At 47.0% G+C, this 24,454-nt stretch overlaps 1 long non-coding RNA gene across 4 annotated transcripts in view; it reads left to right on the top strand.

The window, feature by feature from the left end:
• LOC139030833 (uncharacterized) overlaps nucleotides 1-24,454 on the top strand; it is a 65,676-nt gene that overhangs the window by 16,733 nt on the left and 24,489 nt on the right. Inside the window, exons 2-3 of one of the 4 annotated variants that reach the window (XR_011483248.1) lie at nucleotides 8,160-8,303; nucleotides 12,741-12,943. This is a non-coding gene — a long non-coding RNA (uncharacterized lncRNA). Of the gene's footprint in view, nucleotides 1-8,159; nucleotides 8,304-12,303; nucleotides 12,425-12,740; nucleotides 12,944-24,454 lie in introns of all 4 variants that reach the window. The other 3 variants (XR_011483244.1, XR_011483247.1, XR_011483246.1) reach the window with 3 other exon arrangements.

The raw sequence follows: 24,454 nt of genomic DNA, 5'->3' as shown, positions 1-24,454 counted from the left end.
CCTCCATGGGCTGGGAAATAGCCCCACTTATTTGCAAGGTTGCTTTAGGCCCGAGTATAGAGTGAGGGAAGACCCACGAGTCTTCAGAGCTGGGTGAGTTCAGCAAGTGAAAGCCGCAGGTTGAGCGAACACGGCCGGGGAGCAGCAGACCTGCTTTGAACTGGGGAGTAGTCATGTCCCCACACAAGACATTTGGGGAATTCCCTGATGGTACAGTGGTTAGGACTCTCTATTTCCACTGAAGGGGGCACGGGTTTGATCCCTGGTCAGGGAACTTATATGCTGCCTGGCACGGCCAAAAAACTGAAACAAAACACTCTGGACATCATGCCTTCTGAAAGAATGCAGGAATCCTGCTTCTGAACTCTGGGGGACCCTGGTGTTGAGACCCACTGGCTGAAGGATGGAGGACCTGGGATGGAAGGGGGTGGGCTCACGGCCAGTCCCCCAGCTACTTAGAGGCGGGCACAGGTGAGAAACAGTGTCCCAAAGGAAAGGCAGTGCTGGGTCCCCTCCACTCTCTTCCCTTCCAGCCCTGAAGAGCCAGGCTGCTGTGGGTTCTTCCTTCCCAGACTCTTCTGTTTACCTGCTGGCAGGCCGCACGGGGTCGTGCAGGTGGGGGGACAGGGTACAGGCAGGGAGGGGATGGAGGAGCTCTGCCTGCATTCCTTTGTAGCATCTGGGGGTCTGGCCTGCTTCTACAGGAGGGGCTGGGACCAGGGAACCAGCCCCCAGCTCTTGCCCAGCTTCTGTCTCACTAACTACCAGAAGGTCTGGGGGGTACAGAAGGGCCAATGACATCATGGGCACAGTCAAGTGTTTGCTGAGCCCTCCGTGTGTGCCAGAAATAATTTGGGGACCCGTGATGGTTAGGATAGGACCAATCCTGCCTTGGTTGTGGGGTGCTTGCAGCCCTTAGTGGGGAACCACAGTCTGGTGCTATGATCTGTGATGAGGGATGCTGAAGACTGGTAGACGAGGGGAACAATAAATGAGAGGAGAAGAGGGGGCCCAGGCAGGCCCAGGTCAGGCCCAGCATATCTGTGGCCTTGGGGCAGGGCTCCTGGGAGAGCTGGTGAGTTTCACAGGACTGGGTTCTCTGGACCCCAAAGAGGACCGTGTTCTGTGTGAATCAAGTCCCAGTCACCTTTCTCTTCCGAGGCAGAGCTTCCTCATGCTTCAGTGTGCAGGGCAGGGGAGAAGGAGGAAGAACTTGCTTAAAATGTAGAGTCTCTGGCCCAGCATCCCATGTTTCTAGTTTGGAACCCAGTAATGTGGATTTTTGGTGTTAGTTCTAGAAGGTCTTGTAGGTCTTCATAGAACCATTCAACTTCAGCTTCTTCAGCATTACTGATTGGGGCATAGACTTGGATTACTGTGATAATGAATGCTTTGCCTTGGAAACTAACAGAAATCATTCTGTTGTTTTTTGAGATTGCATCCAAGTACTGCAGTACTTTTGGACTCTTTTGTTGACTGTGAGGGCTACTCCATTTCTTCTAAGGGATTCCTGCCCACAGTAGTAGATATAATGATCATCTGAGTTAAATTCACCCATTCCAGTCCATTTTAGTTCTCCGATCCCTAAAATGTCGATGTTTACTCTTGCAATCTCCTGTTTGACCACTTCCAGTTTACCTTGATTCATGGTCCTAACATTCCAGGTTCTTATGCAATATTGTTCTTTACAGCATCAGACTTTACTTCCATCACCAGTCACATCCACAACTTGGCATTGTTTTTGCTTTGGCTCCGTCCCTTCATTCTTTCTGGAGTTATTTCTCCACTGATCTCCAGTAGCATATTGGGCACCTACCGACTGGGGGGCTCATCTTTCAGTGTCATATCTTTTTGCCTTTTCCTACTGTTCATGGGGTTCTCAAGGCAAGAATACTGAAGTGTTTGCCATTGCCTTCTCCAGTGGACCACGTTTTGTCAGAACTCTCCATGACCCGTCCATCTTGGGTGGCCCTCCACAGCATGGCTCACAGTTTCATTGAGTTAGACAAGGCTGTGATCCAAGGGATCAGTTTGGTTAGTTTTCTGTAATTGTGATTTCCATTCTCCTTGCTCCTTGGAAGAAAAGCTATGACAAACCTAGATGTATATTAAAAAGCAGAGACATTACTTTACTGACAAAGTTCTGTATAGTCAAAGATGTGGTTTTTCTAGTAGTTATGTATAGATGTGAGAGTTGGATCATAAAGAAAGCTGAGTGCCAAAGAATTGATGCTTTTAAACTGTGGTGTTGGAGAAGACTCTCGAGAGTCCCTTGGACTGCAAGGAGATCCAGTCAGTCAATCCCAAGGGAAATCAGTCCTGAATATTCATCGGAAGGACTGATGGTAAAGCTAAAGCTCCAATACTTTGGCCACCTGATGTGAAGAACTGACTCATTGGAAAAGACCCTGATGATGGGAAAGACTGAAGGCAGGAGGAGAAGGGACAACAGAAGATGAGATGGTTGGATGGCATCACCGACTCGATGGACATGAGTTTGAGCAAGCTCTGGGAGTTGGTGGTAGACAGGGAAGCCTGGCGTGCTGCAGTCCATGGGGTCACAAAGAGTCAGACATGACTGAGCAACTGGACTGAACTTAACATGGATTGTAGGGTTTCCCTTGTGGCTCAGTGGTAAAGAATCCACCTGCCAGTGGAGGACACTTGGGTTCCATCCCTGGCTCGAGTCCCTGGAGAAGAAAATGGCAACCCATTCTAGTATTCTTTGCCTGGAGAATCCTATGGACAGAGGAACCTGGCAGGCAACAGTCCATGGGGGTTGCAAAGAGTCTGATGCAACTTAGCAACTAAACAACAACAATCTGCATTTTAATAGCCGTCCCATCTTTGTTTCCCAGGGCTGCAGTAATATCTGACCTCAGACTGGGTGGCTTAATATTAATACAACAGAAATTTATCCTCTCATGGTTCTGGAGGCTGAAGTCCAAACTGAGTCTTACTGGGCTCAGACAAGTGTCAGCAGGGATAGTTCCTTCTGGAGGCCCCAGAGGAGAATCTGTTCCTTGCCTCTTCCAGCTTCGGGAGGCTGCTGGCATTCCTTGGCTTGTGGCCCCATCGCTCCAGTCTCTGCTTCTGTCTTCAGATCACCTTTCCTCCCATCAAATCTCCTGTGTCTTCCTCTTATAAAGACAATTGTGATTCCATTTAGGGCCTGTCCAGACACTCTGGGATAACTTCCCCCATCTCAGGATCCTTCATTTAATCACATCTGCAGCACCCCCTTTGCTTTATCAGGAAGCATTCACAGGTTTCAGGGACTATGACCTGGTGTCTTTAGGAGTTATTCAGCCTATCACTCATCCTCCTAGTGATTCCAGACACTGTCCTGAGAAATCCTGATCTGAAGGCTTGTTTATTTAACTGATGCCTGCTCTCTCCTGATTCTCTGAACTTACAGAAATAGGGCACGATTCATTTAACAAGTCCTCATGGAGCATTTACTGTATACCAGGCCCTGGGCTGGACACTGTGGACATCGAGGTGAGGTGGACCCAGCCCATCATGCTGTGAGCCCAGCAAGGGGTAGAGATCAGGTTCCCAGCCCTTGACCCCAAGGTTAATGGTCTTCGTAAAACAAAAGACCCTTCTTCCTGCTGTGTGTGGTGCCCCCAACCCTCGCCAGTGTGTAGCAGCACTGGTTTGGGTCTGAGATCTAGGCTGTGCTGTTCAGTCGCTCAGTTGTGTCTGACTCTTGGTGACCCCGTGGGCTGCAGCATGCAGACCCCAGGCGTCCCTGTCCTTCACTGTCTCCTGGAGTTTGTTCAAACCCATTTCCTTCCACTGAGTTGATGATGCCATCCAACCATCTCATCCTCTGTCGCCCCCTTTTCCTGCCCTCAGTCTTTCCCAGCATCAGGGTCTTTTCCAATGAGTCAGCTCTTCACATCAGGTGGCCAAAGTATTGGAGCTTCAGCTTCAGCATCAGTCCTTCCAAAGAATATTCAGGACTGATTTCCTTTAGGATTGACTGGTTTGATCTCCTTGTTTCCAAGGGAGTCTCAGCAGCCTTCTCCAGCACCACAGTTCAAAAGCATCAATTCTTCAGCGTCAGCCTTCTTTATGGTCCAACTCTCACATCTATACATGACTACTGGAAAAACCATAGCTTTGACTAGATGAACCTTTGTCGGCAAAGTGATGTCTCTGCTTTTTAATATGCTGTCTAGGTTTGTCATAGCTTTCCTTCCAAAGAGAAAGTGTCTTTTAATTTCATGGCTGCAGTCACCATCCACAGTGATTTTGGAGCCCAGGAAATAAGGTCTGTCACTGTTTCCATTTTTTCCCCCATCTATTTGCAATGAAGTGATGGGACCAAATGCCACGATCTTTGTTTTTTGAACGTTGAGTTTTAAGCTAGCATTTTCACTCTCCTCTGGCTGTGGGAGGCCCTCTTTCCCTCCTGCTGGACTCCAGGAAGAAACCAGGTGGCCTCCACTGTTCCCTGAGGATTCAGCTCTGGGTGAAGAAGGGACAGCCCTGACCCGGCAGCCGGCCCCACACTGGGCTGCATGTTTTGTCCAGGTGTTGCAAAGAGTTGGGCACGACTTAGCAAACTAGCTTATACTTATGCCAGCCTGAGTCAAGATGCCTGTTACCTGCAGCCAGAAGCATCCTCACTGGAGCAGCGTGTGGAAAAGACAGCCAGTTGTCCAGGGGGCTTGCCCAGTGTGCCCTGAGACTGCTCAGATCCAGTCCCACCCCTCTCCCCCCTCCTCAGCTCCCCCTTGCCTGTCTGCCATTCCCGAGGGGCTTCTCTGCTGCCAATCCCTTTCTTCTTCTTTTAAAAAAATTTTTTTATTATTTATTTTTGCTATGCTGGGTCTTCATTGCTAGGCAGGCTCTCTAGTTGCAGCAAGACGGGGCTTCTCTTTGTTGGGGTACACGGGCTTCTCATTGCAGTGGCTTCTCTTGTTGCAGAGCATGGGCTTTAGAGTGTGGACTCAGTCACTGCAGCTCATGGGCTTAGTTGCTCCTCGGCATGTGGGGGTCTTCCCAGATCAGGGGTCAAACGTATGTCCCCTGCACTGTCAGGTAGATTCTTAACCATTGGACCACCAGGGAAGTCCCTCTTTTTTGTTGTTGCTTTAAAATATTTTAATTTTATTAGAGTTGATTTACAAATTGTGTTCGTTTCAGATGTACAGCAAAGTGGTACAGTTATACATACATTCTTATTTTTTAAAGTTTTTTTAAAAAGTTTTATTAATTTATTATTCTTAACCACTGGACCACCAGAGAAGTCCCATATATTTGTTTTTTTTTTAAGAGTCTTTTCTCATATAGGTTATCACACAGTCTTGGGCAGAGTGCCCTGGGCTGTTACAGTGGGTTTCATTGGTTATCTTATATACAGTAGTGTGCATGTCTTCACCCCAAGCTCCTGATGTCATTCCCTTCCTTTGAGCCCTCCAGTTCTTTGTCCTACAGTGTTGAGCTCACATGGTCCTCCTCCATCCTGTCTTCCCAACCTCCCAGGGCAGAAACACCACCATAAAAAAGGTTTACCGACAAGAGCAGAGCCTTCTCTGGGGCCAGGAACTCGCTAAGGCCTTTCCAACATGATCAGCTACAAAGGAACTGCTCTTCTCATCACCCTCATTTTATAGACAAGAGGGTGGAGGTCATTCACAGACCTGAGGTCTGCCTGGCTCCAAGTGCACACTGGAAATTAACCACCAGCTGTGATTCCTCTTTCTGTAGCCTCAGAATTTAGTTCCCCATCCTCCTCAGGGATTCCTTGCCCTTCATCTCTCCTGTATCCAGCCCAGGAGCACAGGAGTGGGAGGGGGATTGTAAAAAATAAATTCTTTTTTTAAAAAAAAAGAGGCCGGGGTGCCGTGAGCAAAATCTCCCTGCCACCTCTTATGGGCAAACCTGCAAACAGCATCGCTGGGGCAGCTTGTGGACAGTTAGACAAAGGCTGGGTGCTTGGGAAGGTGGTGAGGAAGGGGCATCGGGCAGCTTCACCATGGGCCCTTTAGCATTGGCGTTCACAGCAACAAAAAATCCTGTCTAATTTTCACCAGGTTTTTTTTTTTTATTTTTAGTATTTATTTATTTTGCTGAGCCAGATCTTAATTGCGGCTTGTGGGATCTTTAGTTGCAGGTGGGATCTAGTTGCCTGACCAGGGATCAAACCTGGGCCCCCTGCTTTGGGAGCACAGAATCTTAGCCACTGGGCCACTAGGGAAGTCCCTGAAACCGCTTACTTCAGTACAACCCTTCATTTAATCTGGTGTCATCTAGGATCACACTGATCACTTACTGGGTGCAGGTGGTGGTGGTTTAGTCACTAAAGTCATGTCCGACTCTTGCGACCCCATGGACTGTAGCCTGCCAGGCTCCTCGGTCCATGGGATTTCCCAGGCAAGAATACTGGAGTGGGTTGCCATTTTCTTCTCCATTCTGGGTGCAGTGTTTCTGCTAAACATTCCATGCCCTTGACCTCACTGGATTACAACCTTGTGACAGGCGTGCCTTTACTATCCTTGTACACAGAGGGGGAACCTAACTCCAGAGAGAGTAGGTGAATTGCCCAAGGTCACCCTGCTGGAAGAGGCAGAGAAGGGACTAGAACTCAGGCCTCCTGGTCCAGACTAGAGCACTTTGCACTGAACACTGCTACCCACTGCTCCCTCTACAGAGGGCCTGCTGACCAGGAAGGACGTGGGGAGTGGGGCAGCAGGAGGAGAAAGTGGAAAGTGTTGGGGGAAGGCCTGGATTCCAGGACCTGCTTTGCTTCTTCCTAGCGGGGTAACCCGCGGCCAGAAGGAATTTTATTTTTTGAGCCTCAGTTTCCTCATCTGTAAAATGGGTGCAGTAGTGGCATCCATCTCCCAAGGTAGTTGTAAGAATGGTAGAACATTTTGTGGGCTGGTCCTTCTGCTTGCAAAATTTCTCTCTGGCTCTTCAGGGAACCAGCCCTTCAGGGGACTAGCTTCTGCTCGCCCCCTTATCTCTGTTTGAATGCCCCTTCCTCAGGGATGGCCTCCTTGACTATCCCTAGACAGTGTAGCTACCACCTGCCTCCAGTCATACACACTGGTTGCTATCTCTCTCATTACCTTGCGTATTTCATTCCCAGCCCTTGTCACTGGCTGTAACATTTATTAATTGTCTATTGTCTCTGCTCTAGCAGACTGTGAGCTCCATGAGGGCAAGAAGTGCCCCCTGCCAACGTCTGGCAGGGTGCCTAGAAAGCAAAGGAGTAATCGAATGAAAGATGATGCATGCAAAATACTTAGCGTGGCGCCTGTTGCAGAGCAGTCGCTCCATGGATGCTAGCAAGTGTTCTTACTACTAAACAAACCCAAGGACTTCCCTGGTGGTCCAGGGGCTAAGACTCCACGTTCCCAATGTAGGGGGCCTGAGTTTGATCCCTGGTCTGGGAACCAGGGCCCACATGCTGCAACTAAGAGTTTGCATGCAACAACAAAGACCTAGCGCAGCCAAATAAATACTAAAAACAAAACAAACCCACACTCACATTTTGAGACTGTCCACCTAGAACATGGTGACCTTTGGGTCAGTCACTCTGCCAGCTCTACTGCCTTGAAGAGAGCACAGGCGGAGGTCCTAGGGTCCCCACCCCTCACCCCAGCCACTCCCCCCCATCCTCCGCTGCATGCTTTGAGTACTTCTTATGGTGGCTGTGGGAACAGAGGTGGAGAGGCACTGCCTTGGCCTGGCCCCTGCTCTGCGAGTGGGGAGGCTGGGGTGCAGGCTGAGTAGGACCTAGGGGACCTGTGAAGTCCTCAGACACCACCCCTGCCCCAGCCCAGGCTGGACTCACCTGTCACTGCGCTCAGCCTCTCCCCGGTGACTGCGTAGCTCCAGGGCACCTGTAATGTCATTGACTTGTAGTATATCTAATATGAGAGTCCTCCTCTGGAGTTCACAGCTGTAGCTGCAGGACTTAGCACGCACCTGGCCTGTAGCAGGTCTCCATAAATATGTGCTGAATAATGAAGATGCAAGGGAAGCATCTCTAGGGCTGTGATTTCTAACTTTTCTGAGTCACTGACTACTTTGAAAAACCCAGGAAACCTCTGGACATCCCACCCGCTACCTGCCACCTCGCCAAGCACCCAGAGTGGGACATATAATTTCAAGGGTTTCATGCATTCCTCTACCTTCAGGTCATTCATAAAGCTCTGGCGAAGATCTTTCTATCTGGGGCAGGGGCCAGCCCTGAGATCCCAGGGGAGATGGTGGGGAAGATGTTATCAAGAGTCACACTCTGGGGAGCCCAGCCTCCCCCCAAGAGGCTGGCGAAGAACGGGGTGAGTGAGCGCCTTTTCTTTGGAGTGCTGCTGTCCAGGAGAAGGAAAGGAAGCGAGGATGAGGCAATCTGGCAGGATGGGGAGAGAGCGGGAAGCAAGAGAGGAGAGGACAGAGCATAGGGGAGAAAAGGGGGGCGTGATGGAGAGACGCAGCCCTTCGCCGGGAAGAGCAGTGCGAGCCGGGGGAACAAAGAGCCGGCGCGCAGCGAGCGAGGCGCGGAGGCGCCGGGAGGGAGAGGCCCGAGGCCGTCCGGCCGCCCGGGCTGTCTGATTTTCTGTCAGCCGCCGCTGATTAACGGGCCGCCTTCCAGCTCCGAGAGCGCGAGCCGCGTTCCTGGCAACCCGGCGCGCAGCTTCCTGGCGGAGGCGGGGCCTGCGGAAAGGTTACATTTGCACAAAGTGCCTGGGCTCCGCGGCCCGGAGGGGCTGCGCGGGGCGGGGGATGGCGGGGGGCGGCGGGCAAGCCAGGCGGGCCGAGAGGAAAGGCTGCGGCGTGCGGTGCTGCCTGGGTAATGGAAAAATTCCTCTGGGGGGCCGTGTTGAAAAATATCAGGTTACACGCCGGCGGCGCGAGCGGTACCTCCTGCAGCAGCCCGCCGCCCGGCGTCCCGGTCTCGAGGGCGTGGGGATCGGCTCCCCGGTGCGCGCCGGATGCTGCGCCCCAGCGGGTGCCCAGGCCCTTGAACTCCAGCCCGAGCGCCCCAGTCTAGTTCTCCCCAGCCTGTGCGCCCGGGTCCCTGCACCCCAGCCCCGTGCATCCCAACTGGAGCCCCCTAGCCTGTGCGCCTGAGCGTGTGCCCTACCTACCCGGTGCACGGAGCCCGAGCCTGTGTGTTCCGCGTGCCCAGCCCCTGCGCTCTGGGGCGTCAACTCACCTTCACAGCCTCCATCACAGCCTTAGAAGGCAGATGAAAGAACCCCACTTTCCCAAATCTTAATCTCCAGGCCTTCCCGCTGACCATCCCCGTCTCCCTAAGAAGGCCAGTGGGTGGCTGGGGCCAGGCCTTGCGGAGAGGGCTGACCGGATGGATCCAGCGTGTTCACAGTGACGGGAAGTGGGGTAGCCTCTTGAGTTCCGTCCTCGTCTTCCCTCGTGGCTTGCCGAGTCTGCCCAGTTTTCTAAGAACTGGGCTGTTCTCCGGTACCCACTTGGGTAAGCAGTGTCGGTCTACACTGTGTGCGCCACTCCCCTGCTCCCACACCATCTGTGGCTCCCTATTACCACCTCTACGTTCTAGTTTACACCCCTGGGTCCTATCCAGCCTCGCAGGTAGGGAGTGATGTCAAAACTCCCCAGCCCCTGGGGTCCCGCCAGTCTGGGGGTTGAAGGGCTTCTGACCAGACACCCATCTATCCTGTGAAATACGCTCTTTCTTTCATTGAACTGGTTCTCCCGGTAGACACTATTAATTCGATGCCAACTAGATGTCAGCCAGTTCCTGGGCCTTGCCCTGGGCCCTGGAGGCAGCACCAGAAGCAGCCTCAGCCCTCAGGGAACTCGGGCCCCAGCAGGCAGGGTGGAGGCTGCCCAGTAAGGACGTCAAAACCTGGAGTCCAGTGGATTAGGGTTTAAATTCTGCTTTCCCACTTCCTGGCGGTCTGTGTCCTTGGGCAAGCTACTTTCACAACCTCGGTCCGTCTGCCCAGCTGTCAAACGGGGATAGGGTAGCAGCAAGAGCCACTTTCCCAGGCTTGCCTGGGTGGATTGAAGGAGAGACACCAGTAGCTCTTGGCACCATTCACAGTGGCGCTCACTCAGTGGGACATTTCATTACTGTTAGGGCTCTGGAGGAGTCCACCAATAATAACTCAAGTGCGTGGCAAGATTCTCCACTACAGAAGCCTAAGCAAGATTTCAGAAGGCAGGGTGATATGGGGTGGGGCTGGCTCGTATGTCATGGTGTACACACATCTACACTCAAAGCGTGACTTCTCCAAGGTGCACACGCAACAGGGACCAACCAAGTTCAAGGCTGCCGTTCTCCTTTAACCAGGGGATCTGGGGAAGCTGGGCCACTTGACTCAGGAAGCTGTTACCCTGAAGGGCTCTCCTGCCACCGAGCTGGAACGGGGTTTTCTCTGAAGCAGCAAAGTAGTGGGCAGGACCTGCTGCTGCCTCCCAGGGCGGGGAGGCCGACCTCTGTGAACCCAGCAGCACAGACCAGGGAGGGAAGACAGATCAGGTGGGATGGAGGCTTGTCAGGCTGGTCCCCTCCAGAGATCAATCACACCCTTACAGAAGCTTGGGGCCCGTGGGGTCCTGGACTTAGAAAACGGTCCAAGGGCAAGTGGGGCAGGGACAGGACGGGGGTCAAGAACATCCTGGGCTCGCTGTTGCCTTGGTGGCCCTCCCCAGGGCCTCACGAATTGGCCTGGGAACCATATTCAATATCTTGTAATAAGCCATAATGGAAAAGAATAGGAAAAAGAATAAATACATGCATGCTAAGTCACTTCAGTTGTGTCCCACTCTGCCACCCTGTGAACTGTAGCTCACCAAGCTCCTCTGCCCATGGGATTCTCCAGGCAAGAATATTGGAGTGGGTTGCTATGCCCACCTCCAGGAGATCTTCCTGATCCAGGGATCAAACCCATGTCTCTTATCTTTCCTGCATTGGCAGGCGGGTTCTTTACACTAGCGCTACCTGGGAAGTTATGTATATATATAAAACTGAAACAGAAACTAACCCGACATGGTAAATTAACTAGTTGTTGTTCAGTCACTAAGTTGTGTCCTCCTTTTTTTGACACCATGGACTGCAGCACACCAGGCTCCTCTGTCCTACACTCTGTCCAAGAATTTACTCAAATTCATGTCCATTGAGTCAGTGATGCTATCTAACCATTCTCTGCCGCCTCCTTCTTCTTTTGCCTTCAATCTTTCCCAGCATCAGGGTCTTTTCCAGTGATTTGGCTCTTAGCATCAGGTGGCCAAAGTATTGGATTCCATTCCAGCAAGTCCTTCTAATGAATATTCAGGGTTGATTTCCTTTAGAACTGATTGGTTTGATTAACTATACTTCACTTTATAAAAAGAAAAGAAGAAAGAATGATCCAAAAGGGTAGTTTGGGGTCAAAAATTCCAAAAAAAAAAGAAAAGGAAGAACTGGTCTGCAATCAAAGGGAATCCCAGCTCTGTCTCTGAGCTGGTGACTTGCTCCAGGCTAGTGTGGTTGCCTTGACCCCTGCAGCTCTCAGCCACTAGCGAAGTGACAGTTAGCGTTGACTAGACACTTAGCATGTGCTGTAAGCTTGTGGATCTGGTGTCCTAACAGGGCTAGGAAGTAAGGATCCGCTAAGGTTGTTTGTTCACAGGTGAGGAGACTGAGAGTCAGAGAGTTTAAGATGTCTTACAGTCAGTCCTTGGTGACGCTGGAACCAAAGCCAGCCTTGCCAGACACCAAGGTCTGAGCTCATAACTAAGCGCCAGGGGCCACCTCGCAGGTGGACCCAGTGAACCCCCAGCAAGGGGTGAGAATCCACTCTAGCTGACAGGCTGCCTCCGGTAAGGCACCCATTTTATAGATGAACTAGCAGGGGCTTTGGCGACTTGCTCAAAACCCTGTTGCTAAGGAGTGGGTGCCTAATAAAAGGCAATCCTAGCATACCGGAACCGGAACTGGAAGGCATCTCAGATTTTTCCAATCCACAGCTCATCTTCCTGACAGGGAAACAGTGGTCCAAAGAGGGCTGGGGCCCAGCCACCTGCTGAAGCTCTTTCTCAGTCATCATGGGCTGCACACCCGCCCCAGTAAAATGATGACCCCCCCAACACGTGAGTTCCGTGGAACTTTTGAGAGGGAATGGCAGGTGACTTGGAGAACAGCAATTACATAAAGTGTTAGTCGCTCAGTCGTGCCCGACTCTGCGACCCCATGGACTGTAGCCTCTGTCAAAACTTCCAGCTGGCATTTCCCAAGGTGGGGGAGGGGCGGGAGGGGGGGGGGAGGGGCAGAATGAAGCCTAAGTCAGCCCAGGTCAGTCTTCTGGGTCCTCACAGGATGAGCCTGGAAGCCCCAGCATCTCAGTTTTGCACCTGAACGATGTGGCTGCCACTCCCCTCTCCAGGTCTCCCAGTCCAAGAAGCCGAGAGACTAATCGCCTGTGACCCTGACGTTGAAGTGAGTCTAACGTTCTGCGCTCGTTCTGCGCTCATGCGTTCGACCAAACTTATTAGGCTTCTAGTTGCAGGCAGCCCTGCACCAGGGAGTGGGGTACAGCCTCGAATAAGAGAGAAACGTGCCTCATGGCTCTCCCAGTCCCAAGGCCTAGTTTTCAGTCTGAGTCAAATGTGAGGAGTCCATGAGAGCCTTATTCACACAAGAGCGGTTCTCTCAGACCCTTGATGTTCCTGGAAGAAGGGAGGAAGAAAGAGGGGTGTGCAGAGAGGTGGGGGGTCACACAAGATCACACACTAATTTTCATGTACACTTTCAGCAAATTTAACCTCCTGGGATCTATCACACGGGTCAGTCAGTGAAGAACTATGACCATCACACTGAAGAACTATGGACGAAGGTTCGTAGCATTGTATAGGAGGCGGTGACCAAGACCATCCCAAAGAAAAAGAAATGCAAGAAGGCATTTGTGGTTGTCTGAAGAGGCCTTACAAACAGCTGAGGAAAGAAGAGAAGTGAAAGGTAAGGGAGAGAGGGAAAGATATACCCAGCTGAATGCAGAGTTTCAGAGAATAGCAAGGAGCTATAAGAAAGCCTTTTTAAGTGAACAATGCAAAGAAATAGAGGAAAACAATAGAATGGGAAAGGCTAGACATCTCTTCAAGAAAATTGGAGATACCAAGGGAACATTTCATGTAAAGATGGGCACAATAAAGGACAGAAATAGCAAGGACCTAACAGAAGCAGAAGAAATTAAAAAGAGGTAGAAAGAATACACAGAAGAACCATACACTGATCAATATGAATGCCTTAAAATATCAGTGCTAACAGGGAAGAAACTCTTCTCTGTGAGTGGGCCATTCACCCAAGCATCCCGAACGCCCTGTGAACATTCATTCCCTAAGTGAAAGTCGCTCAGCCGTGTCCACTCTTTGCCACTCCGTGGACTGTAGTCCATGGAATTCTCCAGGCCCAGGCCAAAATACTGGAGTAGGTAGCCTTTCCCTTCTCCAGGGGATCTTCCCAACCCAGGGATTGAACCCAGGTCTCCCGCATTGCAGGTGGACTCTTTACCAGCTGAGCCACCAGGGAAGCCCAAGAATACTGGAGTAGTAGCCTATCCCTTCTCCAGGGGATCTGCCAGACCCAGGGATTGAGCTGGGGTCTCCTGCATTGCAGGCAGATTCTTTATCAACTGCGCTATCAGGCAGGCCCATCTTGACCTTTATACTTCTCATCTGAGAAGTGAGTGGATCCCTGAGTGGGTCCCTTCAAACTCGAGTTCAGTAATCTTCTAAAGGATTAGTCTGAAGATTAGAGCTTCTCCATTTCATTCATTAAGCCCCAATTAAATAGTTATTGACTGAAAATATATTTATTGCACACATTCAACTGGTTACTGGTTTCCTGATTGTGACTTAACCCCTGCTATCATCATGTTCAAACTACATGACAGGAGGGCGATTAGAAAATTGGGTTCATCCAACTGCTGGGACCACGGTCTGCTGGGGACATCAATTCTAAGGACTCCAAATGGTCCTCAGGTCTTGTCCATTCTCTGTCCTGTGGCTTCTTTGGATGCTGGGAACTTACTAAGACGGACCATGCCTGCCAGCCTCATCCAGAAGATGGGCAGTGGCCTGGTTACCACTCCTGCAGCCTTAAGTCTTGACCTTTACACTTCTCATCTGAGAAGTGAGTGGGTCCCTGAGGTCCCCTCAAACTCTGAGTTCAGTAATCCTCTAAGGGATGAGTCTGACGTTTAGAGCTTCTCCACTTCCTTCTGCCTTCTAATAGGGGAAATCTCCTCCTGGAGGAGGCACTTCTGGGCTAAATGCTGTGTTGGCATGGGGGTGGGGGGAAGGTGATCTACCATATATTGAGCAGGGGCCAACTATGGGTCAGGCAGAGGCTGGACCATTGGTCAGCATTTCCCAGGACATGGTGGGGGGTTGGGGGCAATGGGACTGGGTGGTTGGCATGGAGACCTGAGATCCTCTGCACATCTTAGAACCACAGGCAGGAGCAGTGATAAAGGATTAGTCTGAAGGTTAGAGCTTCACTTCATTCATTAAGCCCAATTACATCGTTATTGACTGAAAATATACTTATTGCATACATTCAACTGGTTACTGGTTTCCAGATTGTAACTTAACCCCAGCTATCATCATGGTCAAACTACATGACGGGAGGGCGTTAGAAAATTGGGTTCATCCAGGGACGGAACTGCTGGGACCACAGTCTGACCTTCAGTTCAGGATTGGGATGGTGTGGCAACAAAAAAGAAAGAACAGGACCAGCTCGTAGTGAGGGACCCTATGGAGCTGTTTGAAAAGCAGAGGAAGAGAGAGAAGGCTTCTCTGGTGGTACAGTGGTTGAGACCCCACCTGCCAATGCAGGGGACCCGGGCTCCATCCCTGGTCTGGGGGGATTCCACGTGCCTTGGGGCAGCTGAGCCCGTAGGCAACAACTACGGAAGACCCTGTGCCTCGAGTCTGTGCTCCGCCACAAGAGAAGCCTCTGAAATGAGAAGTCTGAACACGGTAGCTGCAACTAGAGAAAGCCCTGGCACAGCCAAAACTAAATAAATAAATCAGTTCTCTTTTTTTTTTCCCATTTATTTTTATTAGTTGGAGGCTAATTACTTTACATCATTACAGTAGTTTTTGTCATACATTGAAATGAATTAGCCATGGATTTACATGTATTCCCCATCCTGGTCCCCCCTCCCACCTCCGTCTCCACCCGATCCCTCTGGGTCTTCCCAGTGCACCAGGCCCGAGCACTTGTCTCATGCACCCAACCTGGGCTGGTGATCTGTTTCACCCTAGATAATATACATGTTTCAATGCTGTTCTTTTGAAACATCCCACCCTCGCCTTCTCCCAGAGTCCACAAGTCTGTTCTATACATCTGAGTCTCTTTTTCTGTTTTGCATATAGGGTTATCGTTACCATCTTTCTAAATTCCATATATATGTGTTAGTATAGTGTAATGGTCTTTATCTTTCTGGCTTACTTCGCTCTGTATAATGGGCTCCAGTTTCATCCATCTCATTAGAACTTATTCAAATGAATTCTTTTTAATGGCTGAGTAATATTCCATGGTGTATATGTACCACAGCTTCCTCATCCATTCGTCTGCTGATGGGCATCTAGGTTGCTTCCATGTCCTGGCTATTATAAACAGTGCTGCGATGAACATTGGGGTGCACGTGTCTCTTTCAGATCTGGTTTCCTTGGTGTGTATGCCCAGAAGTGGGATTGCTGGGTCATATGGCAGTTCTATTTCCAGCTTTTTAAGAAATCTACACACTGTTTTCCATAGTGGCTGTACTAATTTGCATTCCCACCAACAGTGTAAGAGGGTTCCCTTTTCTCCACACCCTCTCCAGCATTTATTGCTTGTAGACTTTTGGATAGCAGCCATCCTGACTGGCGTATAATGGTACCTCATTGTGGTTTTGATTTGCATTTCTCTGATAATGAGTGATGTTGAGCATCTTTTCATGTGTTTGTTAGCCATCTGTATGTCTTCCTTGGAGAAATGTCTGTTGAGTTCTTTGGCCCATTTTTGGATTGGGTCATTTATTTTTCTGGAGTTGAGCTGGAGGAGTTGCTTGTATATTTTTGAGATTAATCCTTTGTCTGTTGCTTCATTTGCTATTATTTTCTCCCAATCTGAGGGCTGTCTTTTCACCTTGCTTATAGTTTCCTTTGTTGTGCAAAAGCTTTTAAGTTTCATTAGGTCCCATTAGTTTATTTTTGCTTTTATTTCTAAAATTCTGGGATGTGGGTCATAGAGGATCTTGCTGTGATTTATGTCGGAGAGTGTTTTGCCTGTGTTCTCCTCTAGGAGTTTTATAGTTTCTGGTCTTACATTTAGATCTTTAATCCATTTTGAGTTTATTTTTGTGTATGGTGTTAGAAAGTGTTCTAGTTTCATTCTTTTACAAGTGGCTGACCAGTTTTCCCAGCACCACTTGTTAAAGAGGTTGTATTTGTTCCATTGTCTATCCTTGCCTCCTTTGTCGAAGATAAGGTGACCATAGGTTCGTGGATTTATCTCTGGGCTTTCTATTCTGTTCCATTGATCTATACTTCTGTCTTTGTGCCAGTACCATACTGTCTTGATGACTGTGGCTTTGTAGTATAGTCTGAAGTCAGGCAGATTGATTCCTCCAGTTCCATTCTTCTTTCTCAGGATTACTTTGGCTATTCGAGGTTTTTTGTATTTCCATACAAATTGTGAAATTATTTGTTCTAGTTCTGTGAAAAATACCGTTGGTAGTTTGATAGGGATTGCATTGAATCTATAGATTGCTTTGGGTAGTATAGCCATTTTGACAATATTGATTCTTCCAATCCATGAACACGGTATATTTCTCCATCTGTTTGTGTCCTCTTTGATTTCTTTCATCAGTGTTTTATAGTTTTCTATGTATAGGTCTTTTGTTTCTTTAGGTAGATATACTCCTAAGTATTTTATTCTTTTTGTTGCAATGGTGAATGGTATTGTTTCCTTAATTTCTCTTTCTGTTTTCTCATTGTTAGTGTATAGGAATGCAAGAGATTTCTGTGTGTTAATTTTATATCCTGCAACTTTACTGTATTCATTGATTAGCTCTAGTAATTTTCTGGTAGAGTCTTTAGGGTTTTCTATGTAGAGGATCATGTCATCTGCAAACAGAGAGAGTTTCACTTCTTCTTTTCCTATCTGGATTCCTTTTACTTCTTTTTCTGCCCTGATTGCTGTGGCCAACACTTCCAAAACTATGTTGAATAGTAGTGGTGAGAGTGGGCACCCTTGTCTTGTTCCTGATTTCAGGGGAAATGCTTTCAATTTTTCACCATTGAGGGTGATGCTTGCTGTGGGTTTGTCATATATAGCTTTTATTATGTTGAGGTATGTTCCTTCTATTCCTGCTTTCTGGAGAGTTTTAATCATAAATGGATGTTGAATTTTGTCAAAGGCTTTTTCTGCATCTATTGAGATAATCATATGGTTTTTATCTTTCAATTTGTTAATGTGGTGTATTACATTGATTGACTTGCGGATATTAAAGAATCCTTGCATTCCTGGGATAAAGCCCACTTGGTCATGATGTATGATTTTTTTAATATGTTGTTGGATTCTGTTTGCTAGAATTTTGTTAAGGATTTTTGCATCTATGTTCATCAGTGATATTGGCCTGTAGTTTTCTTTTTTTGTGGCATCTTTGTCTAGTTTTGGAATTAGGGTGATGGTGGCCTCATAGAATGAGTTTGGAAGTTTACCTTCTTCTGCAATTTTCTGGAAGAGTTTGAGTAAGATAGGTGTTAGCTCTTCTCTAAATTTTTGGTAGAATTCAGCTGTGAAGCCATCTGGTCCTGGGCTTTTGTTTGCTGGAAGATTTCTGATTACAGTTTCGATTTCCTTGCTTGTGATGGTTTTGTTAAGATCTTCTATTTCTTCCTGGTTCAGTTTTGGAAAGTTATACTTCTCTAAGAACTTGTCCATTTCTTCCAAGTTGTCCATTTTATTGGCATAGAGCTGCTGGTAGTAGTCTCTTATGATCCTTTGTATTTCAGTGTTGTCTGTTGTGATCTCTCCATTTTCATTTCTAATTTTGTTAATTTGGTTCTTCTCCCTTTGTTTCTTAATGAGTCTTGCTAATGGTTTGTCAATTTTGTTTATTTTTTCAAAAAACCAGCTTTTAGCTTTGTTAATTTTTGCTATGAAATCAGTTCTTTAAAATGAAAAACAGAGAAGGAGAGTCAGGCCACAAATGTGGGATTTTGAAGAGCATGTATGTACTGGGGAGTCCTAAGACTGGGTAAGACATCACACCACTTCTTTCTTTTTTTTGACCATGCCACGTGGCTTGCAGGATCTCAGTTTCCTGACCAGGCACTGAAGCCAGGCCACAGCAGTGAAAGCACCAAATCCTAACCACTAGACCACCAGGGAACTCCCCACTTCTATGGTATTCTTGCAGCTTTTATTTCTCAAAATATAATGGGACATGTGGTATCTCTGCTTGTATTCAAGCTACACCTATGACAGAAATCCGGCTGAATTTGCTCAGGAAAAATGGGAAACTTATGAACTCAGTGCATGCATGCATGCTAAGTCACTTCAGTCATGTCCAACTCTTTGCAACCCCATGGACTATAGCCTGCCAGGCTCCTCTGTCCATGGGATTCTTCAGGCAAGAATACTGGAGTGGGTAGCCATGCCCTCTTCCAGGGGATCTTCCCCACTGGGGGATGGAACCCTCGTCTCTCATATCCCCTGTGTTGGCAGGCGGGTTCTTTGCTGCTAGGGCCACCTGGGAAGCCCTGTGAGCTCAAGTGTGAAACCAGATCGTGACAAGGGCAGGGACAGAGCACACCTCAGTGAGGTCGTCCAGGTCTCTCGCTGTTCCTGCCTGCTGCTTTCTGCTTCTAAAGAAGAGCCCTGTCTCATTCTTCTCCACTGTCTATGTGGTTTCCTTGGGGAGGTGGGAAGGGGTGACTTTGTAAAATGTTTTTATTGGTGTATAGTTAATTTAAAATGTTTTCTTAGTTTCAGGACAACAGCAACACGAATCAGTTATACATACACGTATATCCACTCATTTTTAGATTCTTTTTCCACATAGGCCATTTCAGAGTACTGAGTACAGTTCCTATGTCAACCGCAGCCCCCAATTTATAGGGGTGATTTTAAAAATGTTATTTTTTTCCTTTAATGGTCACTAATGTATTTATTTTTTCATCTTCTTGAGTAAACTTTAATCATCTCTATTTTTCTATAAATTCTCTATTTCATGTTTTCATACACAGTGGCATAAAGTTGCTCATGGTATGATTCTTTAATCTTCTATATATGTAGTTTCATCCTCCTTTCATTCTTGGTATTAGATATTTGTGCCTTTTTTCTTCTTTCCTTGATTAATTTTGCTCGATGTTTGTATTACTGCCTTTTCAAAGAAACAACTTTTAGCTTTGTTGATCATTTTTGTGATTGCTTCCTTTTCACTTGTGCTGTTTACTGCCTTCAACTGTTGTTTTTTTTTTCTAAGCTTCTTTAGTTGAAAGCTTTACTCCTTTATGTTTAAATCATTCTTGTTTTAGAGTGAATGTACTTAAGAGTATATATTTCTCTACAAGTGTCATTGTGGCTCCATTCTACAAGTCTTGTTTTGTATTTTTTTTCTTTATCCTCAGTACCAAATATTTCATAATTCCCATTGCAATTTCTGTTGATGTCTTTGGGCGGGGGTGCTCGGTAAACAACTTCCCTTTCCTCTCTCAAATGCCTAGATTCTGAACTCAGAGCCAAGGTGAAGAGTGAGGGGCGGGTTTTGTGTTTGCTTTTAACTGATTAAGAGAAGGTTGGAAGATGAGGAGGAGGGTAGATATGACAGTCAAATGTGTTTCCTAATACCAGTGATGCAGCCATGAAATTAGAAGATGCTTGCTCTTTGGAAGGAAAGCTATGACAAACCTCAACACCATATTAAAAGCAGAGACATTACTTTGCTGATAAAGGTCCATGTAGTCAAAGCTATGATTTTTCCAGTAGTCATGTATGGATGTGAGAGTTGGACCATAAAGAAGTCTGAGCACCAAAGAATTGACACTTTCGAACTGTGGTGCTGGAGAAGACTCCTAGAGTCCCTTGAACAGGAAGTAGATCAAACCAGTCAATCCAAAAGGAAATCAACCCTGAATGTTCATTGGAAGGACTGATGCTGCAGCTGAAGCTCCAATACTTTGGCCACCTGATGCAAAAAACTCATTGGAAAAGACCCTGATGCTGGGAAAGATTGAGGGCAGGAGGAGAAGAGGGCGGCAGAGAATGAGATGGTTACATAGCATCACTAACTCAATGGACGAGTTTGAGCAAACTCCGGGAGACAGTGAAGGACAGGGAAGCCCAGTGTGCTGCAGTGCATGGGGCTGCAGACAGTCAGACATGACTTAGTGACTGTATAACAACAAATACTGAAAATGGGGATATGGCAACCTAAACCCCTAGTCCCTGTGATGCTGTCGGTGGTGGATGGGGGACAGAGAATGAACACTGCCTATAAGCAGCTCACTCCCAAGAAGAGAAAGGAAGTTGGTAAATCAAGAAAGTTCATTTTATTTTCTCCACATTGACCAGCTGAGTTACTCTTCCTCCATGGGGCAGAGAGAGACTGGGAGTGCTACACTATTTGGCACCCTCCACAAGACGGAAACATAGGGATTGGAAAGAAATGTTCCTACAAGTGTGCTATTTAGTTTTCAAAGTTACAGCTATAGTTAGCCTGCCTTTGCTATTGTTGCTGACTTCTAATTTTGCTGCACTGTGGGTAGCAGTGTGGATACCTGCATTGTGGTCTGCTTTACATCCACTTCAAAATTTGCTCAGGCTTTCATTTATGATCCAATGCAAGGACAATTTTTTGAAATAAATGTTCATGTATTCATGACAACTATGAACCTAATCCTTTTGTGATTCCTCAAATCAAACTAAATCTTCCAGTCTTTGCTCTACTTATTTCAAGGTTAGTAGTTACATATAAAAAGCTATTACTGGTGAGTCTTTTTGGTGATTTGTGACTTTAATCATCCTCTAGTCTAGTTCTAGTTAAGTCACTCAGTCATGTCTGACTCTGCATCCCCATGGACTGCAGCACACCAGGCTTCCCTGTCCATCACCAGCTCCTGGAACTTGCTCAAAATCAAGTCCATCGAGTCAGTGATGCCATCCAACAATCTCATCTTCTGTTGCCCACTTCTCCTGCCTTCAATCTCTCCCAACATCAGGGTCTTTTCCAGTCAGTTCTTGGCCTCAGGTGACCAAAGGATTGGAGTTTCAGCTTCAGCATCAGTCCTTCCAATGAATATTCAGGACTGATTTCCTTTAGGATTGACTGGTTTGATCTCCTTGTTGTCCAAGGGACTCTCAAGAGTCTTCTCCAACACCACAGTTCGAAAGCATCAATTCTTTGGTGCTCAGCTTACTTTATAGTCCAACTCTCACATCTGTACCTGACTACTGGAAAAACCATAGCTTTGACTAGACAGACCTTTGTGGGCAAAGTAATGTCTCTACTTTTTAATATGCTCTCTAGGTTGGTCATGACTTTTCTTCCAAGGAGCAAGCACCTTTTGATTTCATGACTGCAGTCAATATCTGCAGTGATTTTGGAGCCCAAGAAAGTCTCTCACTGTTTTCACTGTTTCCCCATGTATTTGCCATGAAGTGATGGGACCAGATGCCATGATCTTAGTTTTTTGAATGTTTTGTTTTAAACCAGCTTTTCCACTCTCTTCTTTCATTTTCATCAAGAGGCTCTTTAGTTCCTCTTCACTTTCTGCCATAGGGTAGTGTCATCTGCATATCTGAGATTATTGGTATTTCTCCCGTCAATCTTGATTCCAGCTTGTGCTTCATCCAGCCCGGCATTTTGCATGATGTACTCTGCATAGAAGTTAAATAAGCAGAGTGACATTATACAGCCTTGTCATACTCCTTTCCCAATTTGGAACCAGTCTGTTGTTCCATGTCCGGTTCTAACTGTTGCTTCTTGACCTGCATACAGATTTCTCAGGAGGCAGGTAAGGTGGTCTGGTATTCCCATCTCTTGAAAAATTTTCCACAGTTTGTTGTATCCACACAGTCAAAGGCTTTGGCATAGTCAACAAAGCAGAAGTAGATGTTTTTTCTGGAATTCTCTTGCTTTTCTATGATCCAAGGGATGTTTGTAATTTGATCTCTGGTTCCTCTGCCTTTTCTAAATCCAGCTTGAATATCTGGAACTTCACAGTTAGTGTACTGTTGAAGCCTGGCTTGGAGAATTTTGAGCATTACTTTGCTAGCATGTGAAATGAGTGCAATTGTGTGGTAATTTGAGCATTCTTTGGCTTTGCCTTTCTTTGGGATTGGAGTGAAAACTGACATTTTCCAGTCCTGTGGCCACTGTTGAGTTTTCCAAATTTGTTGACATATTGAGTGCAGCACTCTAACAGCATCATATTTTAGGATTTGAAATAGCTTGACTGATTTCCCAACCTGGGAATCTGGCAAAGGGACTGAGAACCCCCAGAGAATTTGACTTCAGAGGCCAATGGGATTTGATTACAGAATTTGCATAGGATTGGGGAAACAGACTCTTGGAGGGCACAAACAAAACCTTGTGTGCACCAGGACCCAGGAGAAAGGAGCAGTGACCCCACAAGAGACTGACCCAGACTTGCCCATGAGTGTCCAGGAGTCTCCGGTGGAGGCGTGGGTTGGCGGTGGCCTGCTGCAGGGTCAGGGGCACTGAGTGTGGCAGTGCATGCATGGGACCTTTGGAAGGAGGTCATCGTTACCTTCATTAGCTCCACCATAGTTTGGTCTCAGGTCAAACAACAGGGAGGGAACACAGCCTTGCCCACCAACAGAAAATTGGATTAAAGATTTACTGAGCATGGCCCCACCCATCAGAACAAGACCCAGTTTCCCCCACAGTCAGTCTCTCCCATCAGGAAACTTCCATAAGCCTCTCATCCTTATCCCTCAGAGGCCAGACAGAATGAAAATCACAATCATAGAAAGCTAATCAAACTGATCACATGGACCACAGCCATGTCTAACTCAATGAAACTATGAGCCACGCTGTGTAGGACCACCCAAGACAGATAGGTCATGGTGGAGAGTTCTGACAAAACGTGGTCCACTGGAGAAGGGAATGGCAAACCACTTCAGTATTCTTGCCTTGACAACCCCATGAACAGTAAGAAAAGGCAAAAAGATAGGACACTGAAAGATAAACTCCCTAGGTTGGTAGGTGCTCAATATGCTACTGGAGATCAGTGGAGAAATAACTCCAGAAAGAATGAAGAGATGGAGCCAAAGCGAAAACAACTCCCAGTTGTAGGTGTGATTGGTGATGGAAGTAAAGTCTGATGCTGTAAAGAACAATATTGCATAGGAACCTTGAGTGTTAGGACCACGAATTGAGGTAAATTAGAAGTGGTCAAACAAGAGATGGCAAGAGTGAACATCGACATTCTAGTAATCAGTGAACTAAAATGGACAGGAATGGGTGAATTTAATTCAGATGACCATTATATCTATTACTGTGGGCAAGAATCCCTTAGAAGAAATGGACTAGCCCTCATAGTCAACAAAAGAGTCCAAAATGCAGTACTTGGATGCAATCTCAAAAATGACAGAATGATCTTTGTTCATTTCCAAGGCAAAGCATTCATTATCACAGTAATCCAAGTCTGCCCCAACCACTAATGCTGAAGAAGCTGAAGTTGAACCATTCTATGAAGACCTACAAGACCTTCTAGAACTAACACCCAAAAAAGATGTCCTTTTCATCATAGGGGACTGGAATACAAAAGTAGGAAGTCAAGAGATACCTGGAGTAATAGGCAAATTTGCCTTGGAGTACAAAATGAAGTAGGGCAAAGGCTAACAGAGTTTTGCCAAGAGAAAGCACTGGTAAAGCAAGTCAGCCCATTTTATTTTCTCCACATTGACCAGCTGTGTTACGCTTCCTCTATGGGGCAGAGAGAGAATGGGAGTGCTACACTAATTTAGCTCCCTCCGCAAAGAAGGAAATATAAGGACTAGGAAAGAAATGTTCCTACAACAAGTGTGCTTTTTAGCTTTCAAAGTTACAGTTGTAGTTAGTCTGCCTTTGCTATTTTTGTTGACTTCTAATTTTGCTGCATTGTGGGTAGAGAATGTGGTCTGCTTTACATCCATTTCAAAATTTGCTCAGGCTTTCATTTATGACCCAACACAGGGACAACTTTTTAAATAAATGTTCATATATTCATGACAACTATGAAGCCATTCCTTTTGTGATTCCTCAATTCAAACTAATTCTTTCAGTTTTTGCTTTACTTATTTCAAGGTTAGTAGTTACATATGAAAAGCTTATTACTGGCGAGTCTTTTTGGTGATTTGTGACTTTAATCATCTTCTCATGTCCCTCTTTATCTCTTTTTAGTATTTCTTGGCCTTAGGTGTATTTTGCCTGATATTAGTATTCTACGTCAGCTTTCTTTTGGTTAT

The sequence above is a fragment of the Odocoileus virginianus genome, chromosome 2, assembly GCF_023699985.2.
Source record: "Odocoileus virginianus isolate 20LAN1187 ecotype Illinois chromosome 2, Ovbor_1.2, whole genome shotgun sequence".
Classification (NCBI taxonomy): domain Eukaryota; kingdom Metazoa; phylum Chordata; class Mammalia; order Artiodactyla; family Cervidae; genus Odocoileus; species Odocoileus virginianus.
Note: the sequence above shows the minus strand (reverse complement) of the source record. Positions and strands in the feature narration are given on the sequence as shown.